The sequence below is a fragment of the Bufo gargarizans genome, chromosome 10 (genome assembly GCF_014858855.1).
Source record: "Bufo gargarizans isolate SCDJY-AF-19 chromosome 10, ASM1485885v1, whole genome shotgun sequence".
Lineage (NCBI taxonomy): Eukaryota > Metazoa > Chordata > Amphibia > Anura > Bufonidae > Bufo > Bufo gargarizans.
In genome coordinates, this window is record NC_058089.1 from 38,890,113 (window position 1) to 38,902,689 (window position 12,577).

Here is a 12,577-nt window from a genome sequence, read left to right on the forward strand (position 1 = left end):
CCGCAGTGCGTGTAAAGTGAATGTGCAGCGATCAAAAAAAAAAATACGCACGTGTGGGCGACCGATCAGGCAAACACTGCGTTTTGGGTGGAGGGCGAACTAAAGTGACACTAGTACAATTATAGATCTGACCGTGATCAGTTTTGATCACTTCCAGATACTATAAAAGTACAAATGCTGATTAGCGATACGCTAATCAGCGAATAACGGACTGCGGTGCGGTGGGCTGGGCGCTAACTGATCGCTAACTACCTAACCAAGGGACCTAAACTATACCTAAAACCTAACGGTCAATAACAGTGAAAAAAAAAAGTGACAGTTTGCACTGATCACTTTTTTCCTTTCACTAGTGATTGACAGGGGGGGATAAAAGGGGTGATCAAAGGGTTAATTGGGGTGATCTGGGGGCTAAATGTGGTGTGGTGGGTACTCACAGTAATGATGTGCTCCTCTGCTCCTCTGCTGGAACCAACCGACCAAAAGAAGGAGCAGAGGAGCACAGCAGCCATATAACCCCATCATATTTACTAATATGTGGGGTTATATGGCTGCTGATTGGTTTTTTTAAAAATCAGCAGCCTGCCAGCCAATGATCGTGGCCGGCAGGCTGCTGACGAAATACTCTTCTGCGAAATGCCGGCCCGCGATGCGGATGCGCGGGCCGGCTGTGACGTAATCTCGCGTCTCGCGAGAGGACGCGCCGATGCGTCCAGGAGGAACTAATCAACCACCTCCCGGACGCATCGGTGCGTACAGCGGTCGGGAGGTGGTTAAACAAAACATTTTTTAGTATTTTTAACCGATTGTCTTAGGTAGGGGCTAATTTTTCGCGGGATGAGAGGACGGTTTTATTGGCACTATTTTGGGGTGCATATGACTTTTTGATCGCTTGCTATTACACTTTTTGTGATGTAAGGTGACACAAAAGATACTAAAATGTTTTTTTTGTTTAAAAAGGATATTATAGTGTAAAACCTAAATACATTTAAAAAAGTAGACATATTAAGTATTGCCGCGTCCGTAAGAATCTGCTCTATAAAAATAACACATGACCTAACACCTCAAATAAACACAGTAAAAAAATTAAATAAAAAAAAGTGCGAAAACAGCTATTTTTGGCAAGTTTTTCCATTTTAATCCATTTTTTTCCATTAACAAAGCAAGGGTTAACAGTCAAACAAAACTCTTTATTTATTGCCCTGATTCTGTAGTTTTCAGAAACACCCCATATGTGGTCGTAAAATGCTGTATGGCCACACGGCAGGGCGCACAAGGAAAGGAATGCCATATGGTTTTTGGAAGGCAGATTTTGCTGGACTGTTTTTTGACACAATGTCCAATTTGAAGCCCCCCTGATGCTCCCCTAGAGTAGAAACTCCATAAAAGTGACTCCATCTAAGAAACTACACCCCTCAAGGTATTCAAAACTGATTTTACAAATTTTGTTAACCCTTTAGGTGTTCCACAAGAGTTATTGGCAAATGGAGATGAAATTTCAGAATTTCATTTTTTTGTAACCTTGCCTTACAAAAATGTAATATAGAGCAACCAAAAATCATATGTACCCTAAAAAAAAGTCCCAACAAACCTGCCACCCTTATCCCATAGTTTCCAAAATAGGGTCACTTTTTGGAGTTTTTATTCTAGGGGTGCATCAGGGGGGCTTCAAAAAGGACATGGTGTAAATAAACCAGTCCAGCAAAATCTGCCTTCCAGAAACCATATGGTGTTCCTTTCCTTCTGCACCCTGCCGTGTGCCCGTACAATAGTTTACGACAACATATGGGGTGTTTTTATAAACTACAGAATCAGGGCAATAAATATTGAGTTTTGTTACTGGAAAAAATTCATTAAAATGGAAAATTTGCCAAAAAATAGAAATTCTGAAATTTCATCTCCATTTGCCAATAACTCTTGTGGAACACCTAAAGGGTTAACAAAGTTTGTAAAAATCAGTTTTGAATACCTTGAGGGGCATAGTTTCTAGAATGGGGTCATTTTTGGGTGGTTTCTATTATGTAAGCCTCACAAAGTGACTTCAGACCTGAACTGGTCCTTAAAAAGTGGGTTTTGGAAAATTTCTGAAACATTTCAAGATTTGCTTCTAAACTTCTAAGCCCTGTAACGTCCCCAAAAAATAAAATGGCATTCTCCAAATGATCCAAACATAAAGTAGACATATGGGGAATGTAAATTAATAACTATTTTTGGAGGAATTACTATGTATTATAGAAGTAGAGAATTTGAAACTTGGAAATTAGCAAATTTTTCAAAATTTCGGGTAAACTTGGTATTTTTTTTTTTAAATAAAAATGATTTATTTTTACTCCATTTTACCAGTGTCATGAAGTACAATATGTGATGAAAAAAATCTCTGAATGGCCTGAATAAGTAAAAGGGTTTTAAAGTTATTCACACATAAAGTGACACTGGTCAGATTTGCAAAAAAATGGCATGGTCCTTAAGGTAAAAATGAGCCCGTTCCTTAAGGGGTTAATTTCCGTGCCAGTTCAAAAAAGCGGAAGCGACACGGAAACTAAATAAGTTCACGTGCATGAAGCCCTAAAGGGGTTAGCCGATACTATAAACTGCTCCCGAAAAGCTGGAAAACGGAATTGACTGTTTGCATTCTGTGTCCACATGTCCGTTCCGCAAAAAAATAGAACATGTCCTATTATTGTCCGCATTACGGACAAGAATAGGACTGTTCTATAAGGGGCCAGCTGTTCCGTTCCGCAGAATACGGAGTGCACACAGACGTCATCTGTATTTTTTGCAGATCGAAAAATACATATGGTCATGTGCATGAGCCCTAATAGTTGATTATTCCTGGAAAAAACCTTTAAGGCGTTAACAGGGCAGCAGAATGTGTTGTTAACCGCTTCTTGACCGCCTATCGCAGGGATACGCCCTGCGGGCGGTCGGGTTGTTCCTCTTCGACGCATCTGAGCATCATCTTGCAAGACGCGAGATGACGCGCCAAGCCGGCCCGCACATGTGCAGTGCGGGCCGGGAAAAGTCGCAGCAGAAGTTCGTCACCAGCCTGCCAGCCAATGATCTGTGCTGGCAGGTTGGTATCTTTTTAAAAAACCGAATCACAAGCCTGTTAACACATTATATTTATAAATATAATGTGTTAAATGGCTTCTGTGCTCTCTGCTGGTTCCGTTTCGTCGGTTGGTCCCAGCAGAGGAGCACAGATCACTGTAAGTGCACAAAACACAACACATTTAGCCCCAGATCACCCTCCCATCACCCCAATTAGCCCCTTGATCACCCCTGTCAATCACTAGTGAAAGGGAAAAAAGTGATCAGTGTAAACTGTCACTTTATTTTCCCCACCAGTATTGACGGTTAGGTTTAGGTTAGTTTAGCCCCTTTGGTAGGCAGTCACTGATTCGCTGATTAGCGTATCGCTAATCAGCATTGGTATTTTATAGTATCTGTAAGTGATCAAAACTGATCACAGTCAGATCTATAATAGTATTAGTGTCACCTTAGCTCGCCCTCCACCCAAAACGCCTGATCGGTCACCCACACCTGCCCCGCCACAGTGATAAAAATGTATTTTATTTTTTATCCGGTACTTCGCTAGCCTCCCATTTGTAAGACAGGTGTCACGGATGGTGGTACAGAAAACTAGAAGACACAAATGAAGATCTGACTGACTTGATCCAAGACTAAGGAACAATAGGGTAAGCCCTGTAAGAGCCCTAGCTCTCTCCCTTACTGCTCAGTCTATGCAAAAATCTCAATGGTAGAAAATTGCATACCCTCGTTCCTTGACTGTATGACACCTGAACACCCTATAATAGTGAGGGGACATGACCACCGGCTCCTAACCCTTAATACGGAGGGAGTCAGGTTCACCTAGGATCAAGCCCACAGGCAAACAGAAATAAAGAAAACAGACTTATCTTGTGGATGCAGTAGAAACAGCTTCTAGCATCAGCACACCACAGGAAGTTGTATAAACCGCAAAGTGATGCAGTATGGGAGGGGATTTAAAGGGATGCAATCAGTGCAACTAGATGACAGCTGAGAGAGGGAAACGAGATGACAAAACAAAAGCAAAACAAAAGAACTGCAGGCAGGAGGTTCTGAAGAACGTCTGTCAGAGCTTCTCAGATGTCTGGCGGTGACAACAGGCTTGCTTTTTTTCTTGGGTAGTCTCAGGGAATACCCCCTAAATTTAGTTGACCAAATGGCAAGTAAGGAGCCTACAAGCTTCTGACCCAGTCGGATGAGAAATGGTAACCCTCATCTGACGAATCCAGTGGGTCAGAATATGAACCTGTAGAAAGTAGTGGCAGTCTGAGGTCCCTGATAGCACCAGGAATACCCGGCACCGTGTTGCTAGACCACAGGTTGCGCAGGATCCGCTTCAAAGGCAGCAGAGTAGGGCTGGCACTGTCGGATTACGTGGTGAGGCATACACCAGCAGCGCAGCCTATCCTGGACCTCGTACCAGCACTGGTGTAGAACATGGTGAAGTGGCGAGCACCAGAAGGGCAGTTGAAGCTGGCACGGTGGCACGTGCAGTAGTTCCCCTGTCGGAGCCACCGCACAGACAGACCCGTAGAGCCCCTAGAGTCCCTGAAGTGCTGGCAAACCCTGATTGGCACTGGCAGCCCCCATCTTCAGCCGCACCAGTAGTTCCCCCTTTCACCGCCCAGTCTGGAGTTCGGGTTGAGACAGCTCAGATCGGATCGGCACTGGGGTTTTTTGAGCTGTTCTTTACTGCGGAGCTCTTTGACTTAGTTGTGGCAGAAACAAATCGGTATGCCACTCAATTTATAGCCGCCAACCCGGGAAGCTTTTATGCCCAGTCTTTCCGGTGGAAACCCGTCCAAGTTTCCGAATTTAAAACTTTTCTGGGCCTTCTCCTCAACATGGGCCTGCCAAAAAAGCATGAATTGCGGTCATATTGGTCCACGAACCCAATTCATCACATGCCCATGTTCTCTGCTGCCATGTCCAGGACACGATTTGACACCATCCTACGTTTCCTGCACTTTAGTGACAACAGCACCTCTCGTCCCAGAGGCCACCCAGCTTTTGACCTGCTCTACAAAATTCGACCCTCATAGACCACTTTAACACCAAATTTGCTGATTTGTATTCCCCTGAGCAAAACATCTGCATAGACGAGTCCCTAATACATTTTACCGGGCGCCTTGGCTTCCAACAATACATCACAAGCAAGCGCGCCCGGTATGGGGTCAAATTGTATAAGCTCTGTGAAAGGGCCACAGGCATACGGGCTGAGTGGGTTTGGATGTTGGGTGGTGCTCTTATGTCCTAGCAGACACCTTTCCCCTCCTTTTTTTTTTGCACATTTTTTTGCAGAAATTTTTTCATCCACATTGATCAATGTGAATGAAGAAATCTGTGCCGTTCATTTTTCTTTCAGCCCAGAGGCTGAATGGAAAAAAAAAATCTCATTACCCGTATGCTCAATATAAGGAGAATAGCAGAAACTCCTAATGCTGGCCATACATGTAATGATTGTGGAGACAAATGCCAGGGCAGTACAAACACCCAACAAATGACCCCATTTTGGAAAGAAGACACCCCAAGGTATTCGCTGAGGGGCATATTGAGTCCATGAAAGATTTAATTTTTTGTCCCAAGTTAGCGGAAAGGGAGACTTTGTGAGAAAGAAAAATAAAAAATCAATTTCCGCTAACTTGTGTCAAAAAAGAAAAAATCTTCTATGAACTCGCCATGCCCCTCACAGAATACCTTGGGGTGTCTTCTTTCCAAAATGTCACATGTGGGGTATTTATACTGCCCTGGCATTTTAGGGGCCCTAAAGCGTGAGAAGAAGTCTGGAATCCAAATGTCTAAAAATGCCCTCCTAAAAGGTACTCATTGGAATTTGGGCCCCTTTGCACACCTAGGCTGCAAAAAAGTGTCACACAATGTGTTTTGGGGTGTATTTTTACATATACCCATGCTGGGTGAGAGAAATATCTCTATCAAATTACAACTTTGTATAAAGAAATTGGAAAAGTTGTCTTTTAGAGAGATATTTATCTCACCCAGCATGGGTATATGTAAAAATACACCCCAAAACACATTGCCCTACTTCTTCTAAGTACGGCGATACCACATGTGTGACACTTTTTGGCAGCCTAGGTCGGCAAATGGGCCCACATTCCAATGAGTACTTTTAGGATTTCACAGGGCATTTTTACGCATTTGGATTCCAAACTACTATTCACGCTTTAGGGCCCCTAAAATGCAAGGGCAGTATAAATACCCCATATGTGACCCCATTTTGGAAAGAAGACACCCCAAGGAATTCTGTGAGGGGTATGGTGAGTTCATGTAAAATTTTATTTTTTGTCACAAGATAAGGTACTTTCACACTAGCGTTTTTCTTTTCCGGCATAGAGTTCCGTCACAGGGGCTCTATACCGGAAAAGAACTGATCAGGCATATCCCCATGCATTCTGAATGGAGAGCAATCCGTTCAGGATGCATCAGGATGTCTTCAGTTCAGTCTTTTTGACTGATCAGGCAAAAGAGAAAACCGTAGCATGCTACGGTTTTATCTCCGGCAAAAAAAACTGAAGACTTGCCTGAATGCCGGATCCGGCATTTTTTTCCATAGGAATGTATTAGTGCCGGATCCGGCATTCAAAATACCGGAATGCCGGATCCGTCCTTCCGGTCTGCGCATGCGCAGACCTTTAAAAATGAGAAAAGAAAAAAAAACGGATCAGTTTTGCCTGATGACACCGGAAAAAACAGATCCGGTATTGCAATGCATTTTTCTGACTGATCAGGCATTTTTCAGACTGACTGATCAGGCATTTTTCAGACTGATCAGGATCCTGATCAGAGAAAATGACATCCGTTTGCATACAGTTTGCCTGATCAGGCAGTAAGTTCAGGCAACGGAACTGCCTGCCGGAATCAAACAACGCAAGTGTGAAAGTACCCTTAGGGTACTTTCACACTTGCGTTTTTCTTTTCCGGCATAGAGTTCCGTCACAGGGGCTCTATACCGGAAAATAACTTATCAGGCATATTCCCATGCATTCTGAATGGAGAGTAATCCGTATAGTTTGCATCAGGATGTCTTCAGTTCAGTCGTTTTGACTGATCAGGCAAAAGATAAAACCGTAGCATGCTGTGTCTTCTTTCCGAAATTGGGTCATTTGTGGGGTGTTTCTACTGTCTGGGCATTGTAGAACCTCAGGAAACATGACAGGTGCTCAGAAAGTCCAAGTGCGTAAATTTATTTTTTTGCACCATAGTTTGTAAATGCTATAACTTTTACCCAAACCAATAAATATACACTTATTGCATTTTTTTTAATCAAAGACATGTAGAACAATAAATTTAGAGAAAAAATTATATAGAAATGTAGTTTTATTTGAAAAATTTTACAACAGAAAGTGAAAAATGTCATTGTTTTTCAAACATTTTGGTCAATTTCGATTAATATCAAAAAAAAGTTAAAATGTCAGCAGCAATGAAATACCACCAAATGAAAGCTCTATTAGTGAGAAAAAAAGGAGGTAAAATTCATTTGGGTGGTAAGTTGCATGACCGAGCAATAAACTGTGAAAGTAGTGTAGTGCAGAATTGTAAAAAGTGGTCTGGTCATTAAGGGGGTTTAAGCTAGGGGGGCTGAGGTGGTTAAAATTATGTACTGCAAAACTGAGGAGGAAACAATGGCCCATACTTACTATTGTACCTGAATTCAGCTGTAATTTGCATTAAAATTTGCCGCATCTAATTTTAGACTCATTTATGAAAGTAAGGCTGCTTACACATTAGAGCTATTACGAGTATTTCCATTCTTCTATTTTTGGCAGAGAGAAGAGTCCTGTATGTAGGCCTTTTCTATCTGCTATCTTAGAGGAACTCTGTGATTGAATCCCCAAATGTAGCCTAAGCCAAGAATAATCATCTGTGCCTCATCCGCTGAGGGGACATGACTTGTCAAATTCTGTTCCAAGGCAAGTCAACGAAGTCTAAAGATGCACCAGATGTATCATGCACCATCAGCCACTGTGATAGATCTTTTAACTGTAGACCTTGATTCTTTTAGACACAATTATTAATTCTGCAGCAGTGAAGCATAGGAAAAAAAAAGACAAAACAGAGAACTAAAAAGCTCTTAAACGTCCAATGGTGAAAAAATATTATACTTTATTAAATACTCAGTCAGTGAATAATAAAATGCCATAAAAACAAGGGGAGTAGGGAGCACAGACGCCATCCCAGCTCTACAGTGTCGACATAGAAAATCACAAATCCATTGAACATTAGTGTAATTGCATATGAGTCCAGATATAAGGTATGGCTAAATTACTAGAATAATGTGGGAAGTGGCCAGAGGATAATCCACACACAAGCATAACCCGTGCAACAGGCGATGGTGTGACCTAACTGGACCTATATCCCACCTATATAACAATGAGCCAGACCAAAGGATGGAATGTAAATAAACGAAGGGACTCACCAAAGGTAGATGCGACCTGGATGTCTGGGATGGCGTTACCCTGACGCGTGTTTCGGCATACCTTCGTCAGGGGGTAACGCCATCACTGTGGGAATAGCTATTTAACAGCTCCTTGGCCAATCGTGTCCGCATGTTAATTCTAACCAGCTGAGCACACGCTGGCGCACAGTGCGCGGTTGCCAGGGCTCCGTGATCCCGCCCATGGGCGTCAAGCCATGACACGGCAGACCACATGACAAAGTCACATGACGCGTCGAGCCGGCATAGAGATGCCCAGGGGCAGGACACAGGGCGCGGCCCCACAGCACTGCGCTCACCATGTCAGCAAGTAGAATGGGGCCCAATACGTACATACTAATGTAACCATGAAGTAGGAGGGGGACATCGCAATGGATCAGCGCTGCCAGCGCCGCTATATATTATTATAATGTATAAAGATGTAACAATGTCATAAAATGCCCAATTAATCACATCAATATCTCTCATATCCGTATTTCAAAGAAAGTGGTGACGTTTTTATAACTATAAGGAGTGTCATATCAATAAATAATTAAATATAATACCATAAATTAAAATAGACAGTGTCACTAAAAGGATAGTCACCGAACCCCACACTGGGTTGTATATGCCGACCAGCGGTTACATATAATAACATAACTACAGGAACTCAAAAGAAAAACATAATAATATCAATGCCCAATCAATATAATATCCCACATATAATAAAAGACATGATTAGAGAAATAAGGGAATAACATGATAATAAAATTGTCATGCACAAGTGGTGTCATGGAGGAAGAACACCATGCCACTAATGAAAGAAAAATAGATAATCAAGGATGTGAACAGTGAAACGTGACCCATGTAGATAAATATATATCTTTTCCCTTTATCTACATGGGTCACGTTTCACTGTTCACATCCTTGATTATCGTTAATTTCTAACGATAATTTGTTTTCCCTTAGTCCTAACAGCAGCACAGATGGGGTTAACTGCAATTCAGAGACTCTTTTGGCTGAGGCTATAGCCAGAAGAAAGACCATCTTTAGAGTTAAATATTTGAAATCAACCTCCTCCAAAGGCTCGAAGGGGGGAGATGCTAGACCCCTGAGCACTACTGAAAGATCCCACTGGGGAATGGGTTTCAGTATAGTAGGCTTTAGTCTTTCCGCTCCCTTCAAGAAGCGTTTGATGAGTGGGTCCCGAGAGTATGGCCTGTTGAGACAGGCCGAGATGGCACAAATTTGTACCTTCAAGGTAGCTGGAGATAGGCCTCTATCTAATCCGTCCTGAAGGAAATGTAGTATCGCAGGAAGGGGCGGATCTGCAGACGCCACCTGTTTGGAATCACACCATGCCACGAAGATTCTCATGATCCTGGAGTAGGCCTTGTTTGTAGACTCTGCTCGGGAATGCGACAAAGTTCTCAGGACCGACTCGGAAAGCCCTTCTATGTTGGGAAGGGGCTGATCAATCTCCAGGCTGTCAGGTTGAACCTGTGCAGATCTGGGCAGAGGTGAGTGTCCCACGACACCAGGGTCTGCTCCGGGGGGAGTCTCCAGTATTGTCCCCGACTCATCTGAATGAGCTGGGTAAACCAGGATCTTTTGGGCCAAAACGGTATGATGGCTATTACCGAGGCCTGATCCTGACGGATTTTCATCAATACCCTCGGTATCATGGAAAAAGGAGGGAAGATGTAAGCCAGCCTGAACCTCCACGGTATCGACAGAGCATCTATCGCCAGGGGGTTGTCTTCCCGGTACAGGGAACAGAACCTCAGCACCTTGGCGTTGAACCTGGTTGCCATGAGGTCCACCTCTGGCATACCCCAACTGTGAACTAGCTGCCTGAAGACCTCCGGATGCAGAGACCACTCCATGGTCGGTAATCCTCGACTTAAGCGGTCTGCTATCATATTGAGGGAACCTCGGATATGAACGGCTGATAGATGGGAAAGGTTCAGCTCTGCCCACCGAAGAATCACCCCGATCTCTGATAGAAGGGGTAATGACCTTGTGCCTCCCTGCTTGTTTATATAAAGAACCGCAGTCATATTGTCTGACTGGACTTTCACCGCTTTGCCCCGAATCTGAGGGGCGAAGTGAAGGAGGGCTAGCCGGATAGCTCGCATCTCGCGAAGATTGGAGGAAAGATGCCGCTCCAGGGGGGACCAAGATCCCTGTACTTGGGATCCGTCCAGGTGAGCGCCCCAGCCTACAAGGGACGCGTCTGTAGTCAATATGACCCAAACTGGTTGGGTCATAGACTTCCCTGCTGGCAGTCGAAACCACCATCTGAGGGAATTCCGGGTTTGACCGGACAGGGAGCACAGGGAATCTAGCCCCGCAGGGCTGCCGTTCCATAAGTGTAAGACCTCCGACTGAAGAGGACGGAGGTGCCATAGCGCCCAAGGGACTGCGTCCGCAGCCGCTGACATGAGCCCCACCATCTTCATGAGAGTCCGAATAGAGACTCGACGAGGGACATGAAGGACCTTTGCCAGGTCCTGAATCCGCGCTTTCCTTTCTTGAGTCAACCGGAGGGACATCTCCACAGAGTCGACCACGAATCCTAAATAATGGATTGAAGATGATGGGCTCACATTCGACTTCTGCCAGTTGATGATCCAGCCTAGGCGGAGAAGAAAGGAGATTGTGACCTGAAGATGGTGGGTAAGGATCGGAACTGAAGAGGCTATGAAAAGCCAATCGTCCAGATAAGGAATAATAGTCAGCCCTTGAAGTCTCAATGCTGCCACCACCGATACCACCACCTTGGTGAAGATAAGGGGGGCAGAAGAGATTCCGAAGGGGAGCGCGGTGAACTGAAAGTGCCTGCGAACCCCTGAAATCTGGACCGCGATCCTGAGAAATTTCCGGAAGGCGGAATGGATCGGAATGTGAAGATAAGCATCTTTGAGGTCCAGAGTAGCCATGACATCCCCGAGGTTGAGGATATGGGTGACTGACCTTATGGTTTCCATGCGAAACCTTGTTTTCCTTATAAATCGATTGAGAAATCTCAAATCGATGATAATCCGGAGGTCTCCCATCTTTTTGGGAACCAGGAACACTGGTGAGTAAATGCCTAGGCCTCTCTCCCCTGCCGGCACCTCCTCTAGGGCTCCCTTGGAGATATAGTCCTGGATGTAAGATTCCAGGACCACTTGTTTGGCCGGCCCGAAGTTTCGTGTAGCGACGAATCTCTCTGGGGGGGAGAGAGAGAAAGTCTACCCGGTACCCGACGGAGACTAAGTTCAGAACCCAAGGGTCTGCGATCAACTGACTCCAAGAGTCTTTGAAATGGGAGAGACGGCCCCCCACGGGCGTTTGGGGAAGTGGTATGGGAAAGTCTAGAGGAGACACTGCAGGGACAGCAGGGCTTATCCAAGAGCCTCGACGAGGCCCATAGTCAGGAGGGTTTTGCCTCCTTAGCGGGTTTACGGGAGCGCCTCGAATACTTACGAGACGGTCCCCCCCAATCTCTGCTCCTAGATTGCTGCCCCGGGCGTCCTTCGCGCTTGTTTCCCTGCCTGGGGCGTCCCCGAAAGGGCTGCTGGGGGAGGCTCTTCCCCTTTTTGTCGGAGAGCCCCTCCATTATTCTATCCAATTCGGACCCAAACAGCCTGTCTGGTTCGAAGGGGAGCCCACAAAGATTAAACTTGGACGCGTTGTCCGCGACCCAAGGTTTCAGCCAGAGTGGTCTGCGGGCAGCCGAAACTAAGGCCATGGTTTTGGCGGCCAGCTTCAACTGCATCTGGGTGGAGTCGACTAAGAAATCCATCGCCAGGTTGGCTGACTTGAAAGCTGCTAAGATGTCATCCCTGGATACGCTCTGGTCCACATCTGTCTGGATCTGATTGAGCCTAGAGCGTAGATAGGTGGCCACTTCAGTGGCCGCAATCGAAGTTGATGCGGAGGCAGCGGCCGCCGCATAACTCCTTCTGAGGGTGCACTCTGCCCTCCGATCTAGAGGGTCCTGCAGACTAGACCCATCATCTGCAGGGACTAGAGTGCGCCGGGACAACTTGGCTATCGCCATGTCCACCTTGGGAATGGAACCCCACGATTCCACCAAGGGTCTAGCCATCG